The sequence below is a fragment of the Mauremys reevesii genome, linkage group 19 (genome assembly GCF_016161935.1).
Source record: "Mauremys reevesii isolate NIE-2019 linkage group 19, ASM1616193v1, whole genome shotgun sequence".
NCBI lineage: Eukaryota > Metazoa > Chordata > Testudines > Geoemydidae > Mauremys > Mauremys reevesii.
The window spans coordinates 526,236-547,330 of NC_052641.1; the positions used below are offsets into that span (position 1 = coordinate 526,236).

Sequence of the window (21,095 nt, forward strand, 5' to 3'; positions counted from 1 at the left end):
GCAGCCTGCACTAGTCTCCTGTACCTGAAAAGCCTGCTAGCCCGAAGTGCTGGGCCAGCTATGCCAGTACCTGGTTCCTCAACTGCAGCTACAGGTCCTGCTCCATGTGACTCCAAAGCCAAAGAGCTGCAGAGATCCAACCTCATAATCTTTGCCATTTATTTTCCTTTTTCTATTATTAGTGATGCAATAGTGAAATCTAAGGAGAAAACTAATTCACTTTGAGGCTGTGGGCTAAATATAAGCAATAATTTGGTTTCGGTATTGAAATGTTCAGCTCTCCAAATTTGGGATGCACTGCCGGGGTGAAAACCTCTGATTGGGGTTTTGGTACCACTAAATATGCACCTGCCTCCTTGGGTTGCTGTTCTAGGATTTATAAGGGTTGATTTTCTGCTGTATTCTTCTGATGGTTTGACTAAATTGATGACTTGATTCCAACGCAATATCCTAGTTAACTTGTTGATTTACTGATTTGACCTGAACTTTATCACTGTATTGTTTAACCTTTCATTAGCTAGTCGTTTAGCCTTAGCAATGTATGTTCTTGGTTGTATTTGTTCATGTTAATAAAACATGAAACTGGGATATTGAGTCATTTCTTTCAATAAGCAACAAGGGCTGGAACTGTGGAGAATGTGAACGGAGATCAGACATTGGACGTCTGAGCCTTATCAGATTTGTTAAATTAACACTGTGTTTCCCAAAGGGGAGCAATGGAGGGGGCATCTATCTTAGCTCCAGCTGCGGCCGGGTGGGGAGGGAGAGCTCAGACCATCACAAGGGAAAATAAGCTCCCCTACCCAGGCTTTCAGGAATTTGGGGAGGTGCAGTGTGTCTGAGTGAGGAGAGATCAGTGAGGTGGGGCTGATCTGAGTAGGGGTCAGGGGTCTTGCTCTGCAGCCACTCTCATGGCCCTGCCCAATCCTTACCCCAGTCTGATTTGCCCAGGGGTTGGGCCTTGTCAGGCCAAGATGGGGTTGGAGCTCTGGTTGGAAGGGCTGTAAAAGGTAGTGAACAGTTTGTAAATTTCAGCCAGCAGGGTGTTGGTAGAGTAAATGTGTGTGTGTTAAAGGGACGCTGCTGACAGAGGACAGGATGAAGGTGGTGCAGGCAACTGTAACTGCGTCTCCTGCTTTTCAGAAGTTTGAGTTTTGCGGCTGCAGAGGTTCTGCAAGGGGCTGATATTGCTCCAGCCAATCTTAACTCTGCATTAAGGAAGGGTTTTGCCATTTAATGATTAATTCTCCTCAGTACTAACTGGGCTCTGAGGCTGACCCCAAAGCTAAATGCTTAGAAAGAAAACAATGAAAATATCAACTGTCCATGACTCGTTTAAAACAAATCCTGTCCCTCCTGTCTGCACTGGCAATGATGAGAGGAAACCAAGCCAAGTGATTCATTGCCTCGGGAGAAGTTTAACCACTTCCATTCTCTGTATCTTTACTGTAACGGAAAGGAACAAGAAAAGCAAACGGAGTTCACAGAGAAAAAGTGGCAGATTTCTTTTCTCTCCAAAGCTCTGAGAGCAAACCCTGTTCTCCACATGACCCTCTTCTTTATATTTAACTCCTCCCCATTGGGCTGGATTACTGCTAGTAGCACATCCTCGCTCTGCTTCCTTCAGCGTCTCAGTGTGATTACGATTAGATGAGTAATGTCCGTCCTTTCCCTTCAACCTGCAAAGGAAACTTCTGCTTCACCACACCAGCTAACAAGAAGTCATGAAAGCAGTTTCCTTGGGAATTCCAGTCCTTGTATTACCACCAAAAACACTAGACTGAGAAATGAGTGGTTCTTTAAAATCAATGTCTTCAACTAAGGCCTGGTCTACACTAGGTGGGGGGGGTCGATCTAAGGTACGCAACTTCAGCTACGTGAATAGCGTAGCTGAAGTCGAAGTACCTTAGCTAGAATTACTTACCCGTCCTCACGGCGCGGGATCGACGTCCACGGCTCCCCCGTCGACTCCGCTACCGCCACTCACTCTGGTGGAGTTCCGGAGTCGACGGGAGCGTGTTCGGGGTTCGATATCGCATCTAGATGAGACGCGATATATCGAACTCCGAGAAATCGATTGCTACCCGCCGATCTGGCGGGAGTGAAGACATACCCTAAGAGGCTATATCTGATCTCACAGGACCAGCCGCCCACCCAGGTCAATATATAACTTAGATATTTCCCCAAAATCACATTGATGCCAATCCTTCAGTATCTAAATGCTAAAGGTTTATTTATAGAAAGAAAGAAAGAAAGAAAGAAAGAAAGAAAGAAAGAAAGAAAGAAAGAAAGAAAGGTGAGAATTAAAATTGGTTAAAGGAATCAAATACAATAATTGCAAAGTTCTTGGTTCAGGCTTATAGCAGTGATAGAATAAACTGCTGGCTTGATAAGTCTTTGGGTGCTTCCAAGTCACTGGAAGTGCCTCTCCCTTGGTTAGATGCTCCCATTAGTATAAGTCCATAGTCCAGATGTTTGAGCAGGAAAGAGGCTGGAGCAGGCTAGAGGCACAGTGGAGATGTTTCCAGGGCCTCTTTTAACTTCTGCCATATGAAGGGAAACCCATTGTTTCAAAGTCCTCAGCACAGCTAGTGGAAAATCACAGGTGAAAGATGGGAGCTTGGAGTCACATGGGCAAGTCCCTGTCCATGCCCCATTTTGCTCAGTCATTGCAGGATGGATACTTTGCAGGATACGTCAGATAGAACATTCACAGAAAAGTCCGTTCAGTGTAGATGGGAGCCTCCCATGGTCCATTGTGAATTAAGTGTCCGTTCGATGGGCCACTCACTGCTAACAGCTCACTTCAGCGGATGCATAGAATGGAACACAGAAAGAAGATATTTATACATACAGAGACCATGAAAAGGTGGAAGTAGCCATACCAACTCTAAGAGGCCAATCAACTGAGATGAGCAATCATCAGCAGGAGAAAAAAACCTTTGAAGTGATAATCAAGATGACCCACAGAAGGTGTGAGGACACTTAACGTGGAGAAATAGATTCAATTAGTGCAATGACCCAACCATTCCCAGTCTCTGTTTAAAACTAAGTTAATTTTATCTAATTTGCATATTAATTCAAGTTCAGCAGTCTCTCTTTGGAGTCTGTTTTTGAAGTTTTTTTGTTGCAAAATTGCCACCTTCAAGTCTGTCACTGAGTGGTTAGAGAGGCTGAAGTGTTCTCCTACTGGGTTTTGAATGTTATGATTCCTGATGTCAGATTTGTGTCCATTTATTCTTTTGCATAGAGACTGTCCAGTTTGGCCAATGTACCTATGGCAGAGAGGCATTGCTGGCACATGATGGCATAGATCACTTTGGTAGATGTGCAGGTGAATGAGCCCCTGATGGCGTGGCCACTTTGGAGAAGTGGGGCTCCAGAGTGTCCAGCCCCTGCTGCTGTGCCAAGAAGCACAGACGTGGGACAGCATGGCGGAAGCTGAGCTGTTTGGTCCTGTCCTCCACTGGGCACAAGCTGTCATTGTCTCGCCAGGCTGGGACAATGGTCGGTCTTGGGGCTGGTCTATTTGCTCTGAACCCTCAGATCATGTGCTCTGATCCATGAACAGCACGTCAGGATCAAGGCACATGTCCTGGACCCCAGACCCCAGCTGCAGAAGCCTTGGTAGGATGGATGGAGTGGCCGTGAGGACAGGAACTGCAGTGTCCCTAGGACAGAAGAGCTGATTCCTGAGGCTCCTCCTGTATCTCAGGGTCTCCTAGAAAGGAGCCAGTGACTTTTCTCAGGGTCCCATGTCCTGCATCTCACAGGTGTTGGTTTCAGTCTCTCAGGCCCCAGCCAGGCCTGGTTTTCACTGTTAGTGCTTAATGCAACCGTGCAGAGCTCTGGCTGAGAGTCCCAGCTCCTTCCCTCTGCTCCCCTGCGCCCCCGCCCCAGGAGGCGTAAGGGTCCCAACATTGCACTGCACTGACAGCTCTGGGAACGTGGGGCGGCTTGGGTCCAAGCTGGGAGGACACAACGGAACAGGACTCTTCTAGTCTCTCCTTTGCAGCCCCTGACGGGGTTAAGGGAAATTCCGCCCCAGACCGGCCCATTCTACTCACCTCCAAGAGGTGCTGCAGCTTAGCTGGGGTGGGGGTCTCAGTGAGCAGGCACCCGACCATGGCGTCCAGCCTCTGTAAATAGGTGTTGTGCAGAGCCTGCAAGAAGCGGGAACACCCGTCAGTCATGGGACATGGGGCTACACCAGTCACGGGACCAGGGGGGTTCTCTGAGAGCCCTGGCCAGACCCAAAGGCACATCCTGGCCTCTCCCATTCACATCATTCCAAGGACACTTGGCAAGAGTTCCTAGTCGGATGCCTGCTGGCTCCTCAATCCTTGGCCTTAGCAGTTCTCTGTGCAGGGGCTGGTACCCAGCAGACTAGGGACCAGCCAAACTGCAATGGGTGGGAAGAAGGATCCCCGGGAGAGTCCAGGCAGCAGAACACAGAATGAGGAGAGGGAAGGCTGGGATCAGCCACAGAGGGGTAATACAATCCCCCCTGGAGGGAAGGGGCCCTCCCTGCCAGTTTGTCTCGGGCCTGTTCCCAGGTCTGCTCACTCCTCCCCTATTCTCAGCAGCTCCATCAAACCAAGGGAGCAGGGACCAGAGGCGGCTCCTGCTCCTGGGACAGGGAAGTAGGATCGTGACCTACCTGGAAGTGGGTGGTATCCTGCCCAGTGCCCATCGTGAAGATGGTGCAAAGAAGAGCCCACAGGAGGCGTGATTCCAGCTCCAGGGCAAGCAGCGGCTTCAGTTTGCTGCGGGGAGAGAAGAGCCCGTGTTATCCTTGGCGGCACCGGAGTGGCGCTGGCACTGCCATGGCCATGACCCCCTCCCCCGCAGTGATCCCCTCCCTACGGCCGCTGTAACGTTCCTGGAGTGAAATCACCCCCCAGCCAGGAAAGTGGAGACGTTCCCACCTCCTCTGCTGGGGGATGGGAACAGCCACAGCTGGGGGTAATCTAGGCCGGAGAAGATCTGGGACTCCCGGCTCCAGACCCGATCAGCACCAGGGTTAAGGCAGCTGGATGGGACGGTCCTGGTACCTGAGGCTGCAAACTGCAGCCATGGAGCTGGAGATGATGGAGGTTGGCTCTGGCACCATGGGCAGATTTTCAATCAGCTCCTGAGAGACCCCAAGAAGATAAATTTGCATGTGAGACTCAGGCCCCGCAGACCCACAGGCACTTTCCAGGGAGGAGGCCAAAGTGCTCTGCAGAAACAGCCAGTGTCACTCCCAACCCCAACCAGCTGGGCCCCCCATTCCTCCCATCCATCAAACTTCCTTCCCCCGCCCCTCCGGCCTTACAATTCCCCCACTGCCAGCTCCCGATTGGTGTCAGAAGCTCTCCCTTCCCTGCTCCCCAGCCCTCAGCCACAGGAACCACTGTCCTCTGCTTCCCCCTCTGGCCCCACCAACTCTTTCTCTCGTTTCTGGGTCCCTCGCCCCAGGGGCCAGACACGGGGTCCCACTCACCGCAATGCTCTCCACGAGGGCCGCTTTGGAGATGTGGGGCTCCAGAGTGTTCAGCCCCTGCTGCTGTGCCAAGAAGCACAGACGTGGGACACTACGGAGGAAGCGGAGCTGTTTGGCCATCAACTAGGAGTGGGGTGGGGGGAGAGAGAGAGACAGTTAGGTAGGGACCTCCCCAACCCACCTACACCAGCTCCATGGCTCAGGAACCCCATGGAGTTGGACAGGGAAAGCCGCCCCGCTTCCCGAAACCAGTGTCGCCCTGCACAGACTGGGGTTGTAACTGGGACAGTGTCTGTGGGGAGCGGACACCTTGGCCTGCGTGAGACAAATGCCCCCACTTTGGGGTGCCAGGTAACAAGGGAGCAGTTCCCCCCATTGGGGGTGATGGATTCTCTGGGACAAGACCCCCCTGTGTGGGTGGGGATGGAAGAAGGGGCAGGGCAGACTCAGGGGCAGCGCAGCTGTAAGATTTTTGTACCTCAGCTCTGCCCTGGAGGTGCTCCTGGATGACCCTGATGGTGTCTTGTTCAGGGGACACCTCCTCCTCCTCCTTCTCTTCTTCCTCCTCCTCAGCCCACTGCTGCTGGGCACTGGGGTCTCTGCACCAGGGAGAGCAGGAGAAAGGACAATCCCTGCTGCCACTGGGGGGATGCAGTGTAGAGAAATGGCTCAATGTCCCCCATCCTCAACAAGGAGCCCCATGGCACAGAGGGCTGCACCCTGCCCCTCCCAGAGACACCCTCAGGCCCATCAGCCTCAGGGCCCCGTGGCCATCAGCCCCCCCCCCAACCTCATCAGGGGAGGCTGGAGCTCCCCGGACTCTGCCCAGCATCCCCTGCTACAGGGTGCAGCTGTGCCACCCCCACTGGTGTTAGTGGGGCTCCCATGTCTCAGTCCTGGCGTCTTGGTGACCCAATGGGTACAGGGTGTTATTAGTCCCCTACTGCCCCCATCCTTCCCCCTGTCCCCTGGGTCTCCCCTCACCTGCACAGAGGGAGCCTTCAGCCTCAGGGCTGTCAGACCCCACAGAGGAGGTGCTGGCCCCTCAGGAGTAGGCAGAGCTGCCGGTCCCCATGCCGGAGCCGCCCAGCTCCTGCTCGGTTGGCTGGGGGCTCCTCGGTGGCCAGGCTGGTGGATAGCTCCTGCTGGGCCCTGGGGCTGGGCTCCTGGCTCCTCTGCTTCCTGGAAAGGAAGCCGCAGAGCCACCTTGCCCGGCTCCTGCCCTCGCCTGGGTCCCTCCTACATAGCATCACCCGGGGCCACCTCCATTTGGGACCAGAAGGTGCCTCAGGGCCTGCTAAGGGAGCTGGTCTTTTCCTCTTCCTCCAGAAGGTCAGGGAGCTTCTCCGCTTTGCCTGCCCACTGGCCTCTTCCCCGCCCGCGGGGACAGAGGGGCCACTCTCCTCCTGGGCAAGACGGACACTGCTCCCTACTGGCTCCAGAGCCACCTGCCCAGCCTTCCTCCTCAGCATCCGCTTCCACCGCTCCATCCTGGAACTGAGTGGGGAGCAGCCATGAGTCTGGGCTCAAGGCAGCTCTCATTAATGGGCCTGCCTGCTCCCCTGCCTACGTCCCCTCTGCTGAGGCAATTCCTCCTCCCCACACACCCCACCCCAGGGCAGGGGGGGCTGCCGTCCACACGCACTGGCAGCAGCTCACAGCACAGGCTGCTCCCAATGTTCCCCCTCACCCAATAGGGCCCTGTGAAACTGGGAGAGTCTCATTCTTTCAGAGCAATGGGGCTCTCCGTTAGTTTGGACAAACCGCTCCCTCCACCCCAGTAGACCCCGCTCCCTCCCAGGCCAGAGAAAGAGCGGAACCCGGATAGTCCTAAATGAAAGTTCGTTCACACGGTGCCAATCCCAGGAGGGAGGAGGCGCCCTCAGTTCCCACTGATTTCACTGCTTGCCATTGTGGGTGTTCAGCACCTGGCAGGTTCTGCCCTCCCGAAAGACTCTCGACGTTGGGAACAATCTCCTGCAAGGGAAAGGCTGGGAGCCCTATTGCTGGGCCATTCCCACCCCACTGGCGATGGCTCTGGAGACCTCCACTCACTTGCTCTAGATGAGATGGAGCTGGATGGCAGATGCTCTCTTCCTCAATCTCCTCCACCCAGGTGGGCTGGAAAGGTGCTGCACAATGCCCTGCCAGTAGGGTAGAGGGTAGAAGCCAGGAGACCGAAAGTGGCTGTGAAAACAAGACAATGTTTTATTGCCAGGAATGGATAAATTCAGCCTAGCAACTAGGGGTTCACAACACTCACCTACGGCCAGCAGGACACCCCCCATCTCCAGGTCTCCTAGCACCTCACGCACATTCCTGAAGCGTGACGGCCCAAGGGCTCTAGGGCATTTCTTCAGAGGTGTCTCCACTGTCGTCGTCTTTGCTGTTGTCATGTTCCATTCTATAGGAGTTTATAAAAATATGCTAATGAGTGTGAATATAATGTAACTGCAGCATGCTTCATGCAAAAGGTCTCTTGTAAGGTATCATTACAAGGCTTATAATCTACTGAGTGTGGTCATCCTATTTGTATAAATGTATCACTTTTGTATCTGTATCTGAGTGGAAGGGAACAAATGGGGCAGCCATCGTGAGAAATCCACTAGCTACCACCTGAGCTGGAACAAAGGCTGGACCAGGGGAAAGGAGTGTGAGGAGGGCTCCAGGGAGGCATGGCAAGGCCCAGCCCAGCCCAGCCGAGTGGCTCCCTCCAGTCCGTTCCCGACTGAGCGGCTCCCTTCGGCCTGGCTTCGTCCGCCCCTGCCTGGCCCCAGCTGAGTACCCCAGGCCCAGCCCGGTCCCAGCCTGGCCACGGCTGTTTTGACCATATATGGCCTGTGACGTTATGGGTGTAATATAATCTCTCATTGGAAGGCGACAGGGCCAGAAAGAGTTAATTAACTCACAGACTGACTTAACCCTTTAAAGACTGGTTAGGAAGATATGTAAAAATCCACCCACTTTCCTTTTGAAAGAGCCCGTGTGGATAGCTTTGAAAAGGTCTCAGATGGAGTAAGGGCTGTTAAGAAAGTTGAGCAGCTCTATAAGCAAGTGGCTGTGTTTGGCCAGCTGGTTGGGAAGACAATGGTGTTGGAACAGGAATGTCTCCATTCTGATTCTTTAAGTGAGCAGTCTGTGCTTCTGTGTTGATGCAAATTACTTGGCTGGCAGGAGAAGACTTGCTAATGGCTGTTAGCAAAGAGAGCCCACCCCATCAGCCAGTAAATTCTGTTAAGCAAGAAAAATCAGGGTTAGAACCTTCAGAACAAGGAGGAAGTATGCAAAGGGAAGACACAGTTTCATGGGTGGCAAGTCTGTAGAAATTTTGGTGGTGCTCAGAACCCGCCCCCCAACTCTGCCCCCACCTGCCTAAGGCTCTGAGAGGGGTCTCGGCGGGGGAGGTCTGGGGTGCAGATCCTGGGCTGGGGATTAGGGTCCAGGGTGCAGGCTTTGGGATGGAGTTTGGGTGCTGGGTGCAGGCTCTGGGCTGGGGCAGGGGGTGGGTGTGCAGGAGGGTGAAGGGTGCAGGCTTTGGGACTGAGTTTGGGGTTGGGAAGGGTGTGTGGGAACGGGGGGTGCACCTTCTGGGAAGGGAGTTTGGGGATAGGAGGGAGTACAGGGGTGAGGGCTGTGGAGCTGAGGATGAGGGATTCATGATGTGGGGGGGCTCAGGACTGGGTCAGAGGATTAGGGTGCAGGGGGATGAGGTTTGGGGCTGAGGTTGAGGAGTTCATGCTGCAGGGGCGCTCAGGGATGGGGCTGAGGATTAGGGTGCAGGGGGATGAGGGTTGGGGCTCAGGATTAGGGTGTGGGGGGATGAGGGCTCCGGCTGGGGTTGAGGATTAGGGTGCGGGGGGATGAGGGCTCCGGCTCGGGCTGAGGATTAGGGTGCAGGGGGATGAGGGCTCTGGCTGGGGCGGAGGGTTTGGGGCTTTGGAGAGGCTCAGGGTAAGGGCCGGGGCCCTATCCAGGCAGGGCCGGGGGAGAGACCCAGCTCCAAATATTGCTGGAGCAGGGCACCCGGCCCCTGAATATTCCTGGAGCCCGGGCACCGCAGGTGTATATAACCTGCCGCCTATGCACGGGTTAACCCTAAAAGGCGCAAACCCCAATGGTATTGAGCCAAAGGTGTGGCATGATGACAAAAATGATTGTAGGTGGACCCTTGCAATGAATTTGTTGTTATCGCTAATGGTAATTTTTGTAACTAATGTGTTGCTACTACCAAGAACTGTAAAAATGTTCCAGCTAAGGTGACCAGATGTCCCCATTTTATAGGGACAGTCCCAATATTTGGGGCTTTTTCTTATATAGGCTCCTATTACGCCCCACGCCCTGTCCTGATTTTTCACACTTGCCGTCTGGTCACCCACATGTGTGGGTCCCAGCTGCTCCCTGCTCCCCTCACTGAAGCAGGTGTGCAGGGTTACTGCCCTGGGAACTGCAGGGCATCAGTGGACATGGGGCTGGCTGGAGGCAGGGCAGGGGCTGACTGGAGGTAGGGTCTGGCTGCAGGCAGGGCAACGGGTGCAGGGCTGGTGCGGGCAGGACAGAGTGTGCGGCAGGGGCGGGCAGGAGACAGGCTGGCTGAGGGCAGGGAGTGCGGGGCTGGCTGGAGACCGGGGCTGGAGGCAGGGCAGGGAATGCGGGGCTGGCTGGAGACGGGCCGGTCAGGCAGGGCTGGTGCAGGCAGGGGCTGGCTGCGGACAGGGGCTGGCTGCGGACAGGGGGTGCAGCCCACCCTGTACGGTGGTTGCCCCCTCTTCCTCCCTCCCCCACCAGGGTAGCAGCAGCAGCCCGGGCTCAGGGGCTATTTAAAGGGCCCAGGGCTCCCCTGCTTCTACCGCCCCAGCCCTTTAAATAGCCGCCAAAGCTGCACCACTTCCCCAGAGCTCCCCAGGCCCTTTAAATACCCCCCGCCCGGGGGAAGCCGTGTTATACTAATATAATAAAAACCAACAGGATCTAATTAAGAGGGATAAGGCAAAGATGCCACATTTATTGTAAATACCATAACAAAACAAAAGACAACAGTAAACAACGTTGTTTTACTACTTATTACTATCACTACTTATTCCTTATACACACACACACACACACACACACACATATATTCATTCACACAATCATTCATTCAGGTTCTGTACAGATGTTATAGTTACCAGCCTAGACATTGCTCATGCCAAGTTACTGGCCAGGTATCTTGGTCATGAGGATGGAGCCAAGTCTGTGTCAGATGCATTTGATGCTCCTGGAGGCTGGCAGCAGAACCATAGACTCAGGCTGTGGCTACACTTAGCACTTCAAAGCGCTGCTGTGGTAGTGCTGCGCGGCAGCGCTTTGAGCGCTAAGTGTAGTCAAAGCACCAGCGCTGGGAGAAAGCTCTCCTGCGCTGTCCATCTCCACCTCCCTGTGGGAATAACGGACAGCGCTGGGAGCCGCGCTCCAAGCGCTGGGGCTTTGACCACACTGGCGCTTTGCAGCGCCGCAATTTGCAGCGCTGGAGGGTGTGTTTTCCCACCCTGCTGCAGCGCTGCAAATTTGTAAGTGTAGCCAAGCCCTCAAAGTCCTCAGTCTTTAGAGTCCAGTTTGATAGGAATTTATTCCTATGTCAGTCCATGAGAGTTGCTTCATTTTGCTGTTGCTAAATCAATCAGCAGGTGGCTGGCTCCATTCTGTCAGATGCTTGTTTTTCCTTCCTTTGAGGTACTGGGGGTCATCTGGTTGATCCCACTTGACACCTTCTTCAGCCGACACTGAATTCTTCAGGCTGGTAACTTCCTAACCATTCATTCATTGTTTAAACTAGGCATGCATTCACATACATTCTCTATCTTAATTACATCTAGTTCACTGTCTTTTTACCTTTAGGGTGTTACCAATTTATGTGACCCTCCTGTCTTTTAACAAGCAAAGATAAAGTGAGATGAAAACTTACAGAGGGTGGGGATCTCTATTTATACACTATAACAGCTACTGTTTTGGCTTACTTAGAGATAATTAATGTTTAACAAGTTTTATACAAAGTATTTCTTTGAGCTTAACAAGTTTTATACCAAGTATCTCTTTGAGCAGGCTTCACACAGATACAGCTGGTGGCTTGCAGGTTAGAGGCTAAATGTTGGGAATCACAAATTTACTTCTAACATAAACCTTAAGTTATAAAGTATTAATTAACAATAAATTAATAAATCATTTCTTTTATAAACCATGTTTAATATAAACCTTCTTTAATATCCCTACAGCCGGGCCACCCCGGTACAGCGCACCGGCTCTTGCCAGTACACTGTACTGGGGCTTGGGCACAGGGCCCTCTAGGGGCAGGGCCCGATTCAGGGGTGGTTGAATTGGCCTAAAGCTGGCCCTGCTGGCAGCTCCAGCCTTTTATAGGCAGAGGCTGGCTGGTGTGTCACACAATCTCTTTATTACTCGCCTGAGATGGGTCACCTGTTACTTGTGGCTCTGAATATGCATATAAGGAAAAATCCCAACAGGTCTGACCATCTATGGCCATCAGGTAGCAGTGATATGGAAGTGCCATCACCACAGCGGTGACCATAAAGTCAGGTGTTTTGACCACCTATGGCCTGTGATGTTATGGGCGTAATATAATATCTTATTCAGCCAATCACTCAGACAAAGAAGTTGTTTATATCTGCAGAAGATAATGCTGCCTGCTTCTTGTTTACACTTCTCTGCACGAGATGTCACTATTGTTTCATTGGCAATGGAGTGTGATGTCACAGACTGTGTACATCATCATGTAATGACTGACTGCACCCACCACTTTTAAACCACTTGGTTTGCACCCATGCCCTTAATCCTGTCCTAAAATTACCTTTTCATGTCACTAAGCTCTCTTGTTGCTGTGGGGTACTGTAGGTGTGAGGCAGGGCGGGTTGGGAGAAGAAATATTCTTTATCTGAAGAAGTGATCTGTATGAGGAAAACATTTGAAAACTTGTTTACTGAGTAATGTGAGTTCTTCACTCTACTTGATAGCATTTCTCTGCTTGTAACATGAACTTGTGAACACCACATCCAAGCAATTCCAAAATTCCAGGAATATTCTAGGCATCAGTGAGCAGAACCGTATTGGTTTTGGTGAAAATTGGAATGGGAAATAGACCAGTCATGCTTAAGTTAGGTTTGGCGCCTAACTCCTATTGAAATCAGTGGGTGTTATGCACCTAATCTGCTGGTGCAATTTTCAAAAGCACCTTTAAGCATCTGTTTGCATCTTAAGCACCTAAATATCTTTGAAACACTGGTCCTTCATCTCTGCCTCAGTTCCCCATCTATAAATGGAGGTTAATAATACTTTATCCTACTGTTTGCCTATCTTGTCTATTTGTTTAGATTGTATTTGAGGCACAGGACAATCTCTTACTATGTTTTTGTAATGGGACCCTGAATTTTGGTTGGGACATCTAAACACTACCATAAAACAAAAAATGATCAGCCCCATAATATAAAGGCCCACCAATGATCTATTTTTCAGGGCAAGTCACAGGCCCAGCTGCCTCAGAGGAAAGTCTGAGAAACACAATATCAAACAATTATGGATTAACCTGCCCATAGGAGAAGTTTCTTCCTGACCCCTATCAGTTGGTGGTAGGCTTATATCCTGAAGCATAAGGATTTATATCCCTTCTACATTTTGTATACCAGCGAAGTTTGGATGATATGGTCCATATAAATGTCTAATCCTTTTCTGAATCAGCAGCGTCTCACCCAGGAAACTCAACGCCAATATCCTGAGGAGAGAGAGAGACACACACAATCAGACAGAGACTTAGGGCTTCCCCCACCTTTAGCAACAACTGAAACCCCCTCCCCACAGAGGCATGTCCTGATTTTATTTGCCCCCATGTTAATCCAGCCCAGAGCCTGCCCCCCCGCCCGGCCTGGTGACAGTGAGTGAGGGCGGGGGAGGGAGGGGGCCGGCGTGAGCAGGGCAGGGCCTCGGGGAGGGGCCACGGCAGATCCGGGGCTGCTCTGAGGGTCACAAAGGGCCCGTGGGCGCGAAGAGGCTGCAGCCCCGGAACTGCCGGACAACGCACAGCTTGACTCTGCCCCTCGGTCCCTGCGCACATGGGACGGGACCTCGCCCGGCCCCGCGGCCCCAGGCCGCCGCTCGTGGGGCTGCTCCCCGGCAGCTCAGCCCCTGCCCCACCTGCTGCTGCCCCCCAGGCCCCGCTGGGGGAGGGTGAAGCCCTTTCACTCCGCGCTGCCTCTGCCCTATGCCCCCCCGCCCCAGCCCGGCTCCCGGGGCAGGGGCGCGGCAGGCTGGGCCTGGCGCCTGGCACTGGGGTCTGAGCCCCAGCCCGTGCGGAGCCGCCACTCACCGTCCCGCCTCAGCGCTCCTCGGACCTGCCCGCCCGGCCGCCGGCTGCCCGCGCCCCCGGCTGAGCCCCCAGCAGCGCCGGGCGGAGTCCCACTGGTGCCGCCCGCGAGACTGAGCCGCGCAACCCCCGCGGCTCCCGGGGCTGGGGCCGCCCCTGGCGCGAGCGGGTCGAATCCCAGCGGCCGCAGCGCGCCGGGGCGGGGCGGGCGGGGCGGCGGCCTCGGGGCGAGGCGGGGCATGACCCCTCGCGCCGAGTCTCTGTCCCGCGCTCTCTCCACCAATCAGGGAGCCGGGAGGGGTGCGGCGAAGTGACGGGATAGGGCCCCTCCTCCACTAGAGGCCGCCTGCCAGAGGGAGAACTACACTACCCAGTGTGCACTGGGAGGGGAGCGTTGTCTGAGCAACCAGGCCGTCCCTGCCGCTCGGAGAAGAGCCAGGAACTCCAACTCCCAGCCTGCCCCGGGCGCCCCGTCCTCGAGCCCAGGGAAGGGCGGGTCCCTGGGTCAACCTGACACCTCTCCCCACCCCGTGCAGTGTATTGACCTGCCCGCGTAGGAACGTGCCGCTGCTTCGCCCCTGCACAGAGCAGCTGAGCGGGGCGGGGAGGGGCGAGGACCGGGGCGGAAGCTCCGCCCCCAAACCTGGCGGGGGGGGGGGCAGGTCTGTGCGGGGCAGGTGAGTGCCGGGTCTGTCTCCGTCCGGTGACTTTACACCTGTGTCTGCACCGCGGGGATGGTCCCAGCGCCCCTTGTTTGCTGGGGCTCTAACCCCGCCCCCGGGGTGAGCTGGTTTCTGTGCGTGTCTGAGGAGCCTTGTACCCGGCTACTGGTCAGCGCCCCTCACTCCCGCTGTCCCTCCCCAGCCACCCCCCCTTCCTCCTCCCTCGGGCGAGCCCGGCTTTGAACACCCCCTGCAGTAACAGTGTCACCCACAGACAAAGCTGCCACTGAACTGAATTAACCCTCCTCATACCCCAGCCCCCCTCGCTCCGCCCGTTCCCCCAAAGCCCTGCCCCTGCCCCTGAGGTCCTGCCCTCACGCTGCCCCTGCCCCCGAGGTCCCTGCCTCACATCACCTGTCCCTTCCTCCAATGCCCCACCCTCACTCTGCCCCTTCCCCCGAATCCCCACTCCCGCACTGCCCCTCCCCAATACACCCCTCCTCTGCCCTCACATTGCCCCTTCCCCCAAGCTCCCGCCCCTGCACCACCCAGTGACCCAGGAGCAGGCCAGACCCGGGACGGGGGAGGCATAAACATGCTTTGCTCTGCCACAGACTTCCGAGTGTCCTTGGGCACATCACTCAGCCTCTCTGGGCCTCAGTTCTCCCGTGCGGGAAATGGGGCTATGTGGTGCTTCCCGCCTTCGCACGAGCCTGGGAGGAGAACTACCCTACAAATTAGGAAGATGCTGGGATCCTGGAGTCATGGGGGAGGGTTCAGGGGGAGCATATTAGCACCATCATTTGGTATATGGAGTCTGTTTGGAAACAAAATATTTCCCTGAAGTCATTCCAAATCCTGTATTCAGCCATAACCTTGGGAAATACGTAATGGAGCAGTGTGGTTTTTCCTTGTGTAGCCAGCAACGACCTGGCACCACCCCCAGCTCTGCCCCCTTCCTGCCACTGCGACCCCATCTCACCTCCTGACCCTGGCTGGGCACCCCGCAGCCCCTCGTAGCAGGGGGCTGTGTAGGGGGGTCTCCTTGCAGCCCTCAGTGGGTGTCTGGTGGGTGCTGTCACCTCTGCCAGAGACCCCCAAGAAACTCACTAGCTTCCTCCTCATGTGGGGAAGGGCTCCTACTTTCTGACGTGGGAGGGAGATTCCGTGATGTCAGAGCCCGTGGGAGGAGGGGTTCTAATCACGAGTCTGGAGTGGCAGGGCAACCCCCTCCCCCAGTCAGATTCTGCTAGGGGGCTGGGCAGGGATCTCTAGGGAGGGAGACACAGGAAAAAACAGTTGCCACTATGGAACCCAGGAGTCCTGGCTCCCAGTCCCCCGCTCTCACCTCTAGACCCCACTCAGCTCCCAGAGCTAGGGATAGAACACAACCCCCACCTGCTCTGACCATTAGACCCCAATCCCCTTTTAGGCTCACTGCCTCGTCTATCCACCCAGCCCACCTGTCCATCCCTTTGCTGCAGGTTTCTGGGGTCACCCCTGCTCTGCACTCCCCCAGTGCAGCCCAAGACCTTTCCTCCCCCCAGCCACATTTCCTCTCCCCCCTCGTGCTGGATCATCTGCTTGGCCCCCCACCGCCTCTTGAGGTGTGCTGTGCGGCGTGACTGGGGATTGTGCAATGGCTCAGCACCAGGCAATGCAGAATGTAAACCACAGACGCTGCCCTGCCCGACCCCACCGGAGCTGCCGTCCAGGGGCATCGGAGCCCAGTGCCCTGCACCTGTGCCCTCCTGCCCCACGATGGGCGAGCTACAGTCCCCACCACATTCCTCAGAGGGGAGAAGGGTTAAGCCAACCAGCCCATTTAGGATGGGGGAAATCAACACCCTTTTTTCTGCACAGCCACTGACCATCAGCAGGATTCCTCCTCCTCCTCCTCCCTCCTGTGCTTCAGTGCGACTAAATCTCCGCACCTAGACAGCCGGTCCATCCGCTGCACCCCAGTCCCCCTTACCTAAGCCTCCCTGCCAAAGTCCTGCACCTGACCCCATAGAATTAAGTCTCATATGTCTTTGGGATCTCAACTTCTTGTGCCCAGAGAGTCTCAGCCCCCTCAGTAGATGATCTTAGTCTGAGAAACATAGTGTCTGTCTTCTCCAAAGAAGTACTTGGAGAGAGTTTTCTTATGTGACCATGTGGCCTAATGGATAAAGTAGCTGACTTTGGATCAGGTGATTGAGGGGTCAAGTCCCGTTGTGCTTGTGCAGTTTTACCTTCATGCTGAAAGTCCTGCTCCCTTCAGGGCTGGAACCTCTTCTTGGCCACTCAGGCCAATGCTCTGGCAAGCAAGAGCCCGGGAAGGAGTTGGGGGGTGGGCGTCACAAAGGCTGGGGCATGAGCCCCAGGTGCTTCCAGTCTCGCCTTTGCCATTCCTGACTTGCCAAAGAAAATGGGCATCTGCCCAGGCTAGCATGTAGAGCAGTTTCCCTCTTCCAAATGTGCATCTGTCCCTGTGCTTGAGGGTTTGCTAAATAGCACCGTGGGAGCTTGGGTGTTTCTCTGCTTCTCGCCAGCTGGGGAAAAGCCTCTTCGGATAAAATCTCCTGCCCCACTGCAAAAGTGAGCACGGAGAGTGGGAACGGTTAGAGGCCCCACCGGGGGGGGCTGGCCCTGCTTTCCTACCGTCTTCTGATGTTGGCCACAGACCATCAGCAGCCGCTGCGCATGCTGATCTGTGGGTGGCCTTCAGTGGGTGTTTGGCATGGCAGGGAGCAGGCTGGCCAGGGGTCTTTGTCGCTGTCTGCTGGCCATGCATAGGCATGGTCCTCCCCTCCTCTGAACAACAAGAGTTAGTCTGTGCTTGAAAAGAGAGACACAGGAGACTCAAGACAAGAGGGTGAGAAAGATCGAGAAAGGACCTATGAAGACAGCCCACACAACAGGGACACTGCCTGGTGAAGGGATGTGGAGGCACCAAATTGCCCCATTTTTCCTGGTGCCCTATGCAGCTCCGTACTGCTCCAGCGGCCAGCCCGATCCCCCAACTGGCTGAGCCGGCCAGGAAAGCTGCCCCTGCTCTGCCTCTTCCCCAAAGCCCCTACCCTGCCTCTTCCCACCCCTGCTCCGTCCCATCTCCCCCCCCCACTCCGCCCCTTCCCCTGAGCTACATCCCGGTGGACTGCAGGAGGGATCAGGTGCACCCTGCACTCACCGGGCGGTGGGAAGTGGAACGACCTGGCCCCAGCCCGCTCTGCTCCACCAGCTCCCAGCTGCACCGCTGGTGATTGTTGGGGGGTGTTTCCCCACCCCACCCCCCAAGTTCCAAGGCTGGGAGCAGAGTGCAGCGGGCTGGGGCCGGATCACTCCACTTTCCGCCGCCCTGTGAGTGTGGGGTCGGGTCTGCCCTGCAATTCCCGGGCGGCGGGAAGTGGAGTGACCTGGCCCCAGCCTGCTCCACTCTGTCAGCTCGGGCTGGGGGACGGGGGTGCTCACGGGGGGGATGGGACTAGGGAACGGGGAACAGGGACACAGGCAAGGCTCTGTGGTGTCAGAGCTGGGAAGTGGGACGTGGGGTGAACACTCTGCAGTGTCAGAGTTCATAGACTCATAGACTTTAAGGTCAGAAGGGACCATTATAATCGTCTAGTCTGACCTCCTATACAACGCAGGCCACAGACTGTCACCCACCCACTCCTGTAACAAACCCCTGACCTATGTCTGAGCTACTGAAGTCCTCAACTCGACGTTTAAAGACTTCAGGGTGCAGAAAATCCTCGATCAAGTGACCCGTGCCCCACGCTGCAGAGGAAGGCGAAAACCCCCCAGGGTCTCTGCCAATCTGCCCTGGAGGAAAATTCCTTCCTGACCCCAAATGTGGTGATCAGCTAAACCCTGAGCATGTGGGCAAGACTCACCAGCCAGCACCCAGGGAAGAATTGTCTGTAGGGATGTGGGGTAAACGCTCTGTAGTGTCAGAGCTGGGAAGGGAACAATGTGGAACAGACTCTATCAGTGTATAGAGATAAGCCTGACTGGTGTGAAGGGCTTCGGAATCTGCTTGCTTGGAAATTAACCCCAGTAAACTTCACTTTGTCTGTGCTTCCGACTTCTGGTCTTTTGCTGCCTGCGTGACAAGAACTAGGGAAGTGGGCAGGGGAAGGGAAAGCCCTCTAACAATGGCACCTTCTCCTCTAGGTGGAAAAGAGGAGACTAAGGGGGGATATGATAGAGGTCTATAAAATCATGAGTGATGTTGAGAAAGTGGATAAGGAAAAGTTATTTACTTGTTCCCATAATACAAGAACTAGGGTTCACCAAATGAAATTAGTAGGTTTAAAACAAATAAAAGGAAGTTCTTCTTCATGCAGCGCACAGTCAACTTGTGGAACTCCTTGCCTGAGGAGGTTGTGAAGGCGAGGACTATAACAATGTTTAAAAGGGAACTGGATAAATTCATGGTGGCTAAGTCCAAAAATGGCTATTAGCCAGGATGGGTAAGAATGGTGTCCCTAGCTTCTGTTTGTCAGAGGATGGAGATGGATGGCAAGAGGAAGATCACTTGATCATTGCCTGTTAGGTTCACTCCCTCTGGGGCACGTGGCATTGGCCACTATCGGTAGACAGATACTGGGCTAGATGGACCTTTGGTCTGACCCGGTACGGCCTTTCTTATGTTCTTATGTTTTCCACTGCCCAGGAGACCCAGCCAGGGACTGATGTGCTGGAGATATGTTGGGAAAAGGAACTGTCTGAATTGCCAAGGCAGGAAGCCAACAATCTACAGCAACATCATTAACCACAAACTCACTCTGAGCATGCTCCAGCCAGAAGGGAAATGGGCAGGAATTCTTGCTGTTCAGCCATGGCCACACATACAGAGATGCACAGCAGTGAGGGTGCTGGGCAAGCTGGTCTGAGCGAACAATTGGAAATGATCCTTCCGTTAGAACAGAACCAGAGTGTAGAAAGGCCCCTGTGTTAAGTGGTTGAGGCTGAGGCCTTAGGAAGCTGGCCTACGATACCATAGGGATCTTTCTGTGGAGGTTTGATTCTTGCCAGCTAGGGGAAGCTGGTGTGTGGTGTCTTTGTGGCTGCACTTTCAGTGATGCAGGTTTCTCTATCCCGTTGTTCCAGGGTCATCCTACTAGATTGCCAGCTGCTTTTCAGCTGCAGTGTGGAGACTGTTTGTGTGTGTGGAGAGACAGTGTGTGTGTGTGTGTTGGGGAAGAGTGAGTGTGTTGAGGTAGGTAGGAGCGGATCATTATTATCCCTACTTGAAAGAGGGAGACGCTCAGGCTGAGAAAGGAGAATTGAATTGTCGAAGAAAAACTCAGTTCTCGCTTTTTGTTTGGATGCAGCAAAATCAAATACTATATTATTTCTCCAGTAATTACAATGGAGGAGAGAGTGCCATAGGACACAGGGTCCTGGACAGGTCTCTCAACTGGTAAACAATTACATCAAGCCTTTATACCTTTGTTACAAACAAGCTTAGACAATCATGGAGACAGTAAAAAGCAACAAATACATTTTGTTTATACATAAGCTTTTCTGCTATCTTACTAGAAAAAGCAAGACTGCACATTGCAAGGTCGTAATACTTTCACACAGTTCACTCTGTCTTACATTATCTTGCTTCTACAAATCTCACGTCATAAGGGTCACAGTATGGCCTGACTCTTGCTAACTGACTAACATGCATTAAAATCCCCTTCAAATCCTTATTAATTCTTTCCTTGCTTCCACAGACTTGTCTTAGGTCACAAAGCCAGTCAATGGCTGAATTGGGAATAGGACCCCAGAGCCCTGATTTTCATATTAACCATCAGATCTTGAATTTCATACATTGAATGACCTCAATAAAGTGCTCTTAGATGAGCTCCAGTCCAACAAGTGTGCACAGTAATTATTCAGCCAGTATTTGAGGAGAACTGCAATGTTAGAGAGAATCATGAACTGCTCAGAGACCACTAATGCAGAGAATCAGCAAAATTTGTCAAACATATAACCTGAGTCTCCTCCCTGTCAATAACCCCCTGCTCAGACAATCAGGATAGAGACTGAGGATGGGAGGCTGAGGGGTCTCACCAGAGAGCTAAAAGGATGGCCCAGGTCACTGGCGGGGATCACTGCCCCAGCACTACTGCAGCTCCACAGTTTTGGGTGGACCTCCCACAGTGAGAGCTGCCGAGCACTCCCCCGCAACACACACACACACACACACACACACACACACACACACACACCTCCTGGTGTTGGGAGGGGAACAGGAGAAAGGACAAAAGAAGCAAGAGAGGAAGAGAAAGGAGGAAGGGATGGATGGAGGAAAAGTTGAAACTAAAAGGACAAACCCTAATGTCCCCAGTGATTCTAAGGGACAAAATCCCAGGTGTGGAATAAAATTCTGCCTCCTTTAGATCATGCTTTCCATGAATTCAACTGTCACCAGAATGATCAGACCGAACAGTTTCAAACCTCGAGGAGGCTCTAACCCTCTAAACAGGGACATCTGTTTTCTAGTAAAATCACTAAAAGGAAGGAGAAAACTCAAAAGAGGTTCCCCCTGGCGCTCACGTCCGTGAACCCGAATACTCTCAGTCCTCAAAGAGAGACCTGGAGAGGGAGACTTGCTGAAGCAAAG

General features: G+C 53.9%; 2 long non-coding RNA genes across 2 annotated transcripts; both read right to left on the reverse strand.

Moving 5' to 3' along the window:
* Positions 1-2,741: 2,741 nt before the first annotated feature.
* Positions 2,742-4,697, reverse strand: LOC120386979. Its single transcript, XR_005589992.1, has 3 exons — positions 4,661-4,697; positions 4,068-4,163; positions 2,742-2,804 (listed from the first exon to the last, which is right to left on the reverse strand). It is a non-coding gene; the product is annotated as an uncharacterized LOC120386979 (long non-coding RNA).
* A 2,916-nt stretch (positions 4,698-7,613) lies between these two features.
* LOC120386977 lies at positions 7,614-12,385 on the reverse strand. Its single transcript, XR_005589990.1, has 3 exons — positions 12,327-12,385; positions 7,749-7,889; positions 7,614-7,672 (listed from the first exon to the last, which is right to left on the reverse strand). It is a non-coding gene; the product is annotated as an uncharacterized LOC120386977 (long non-coding RNA).
* Positions 12,386-21,095: the final 8,710 nt, after the last annotated feature.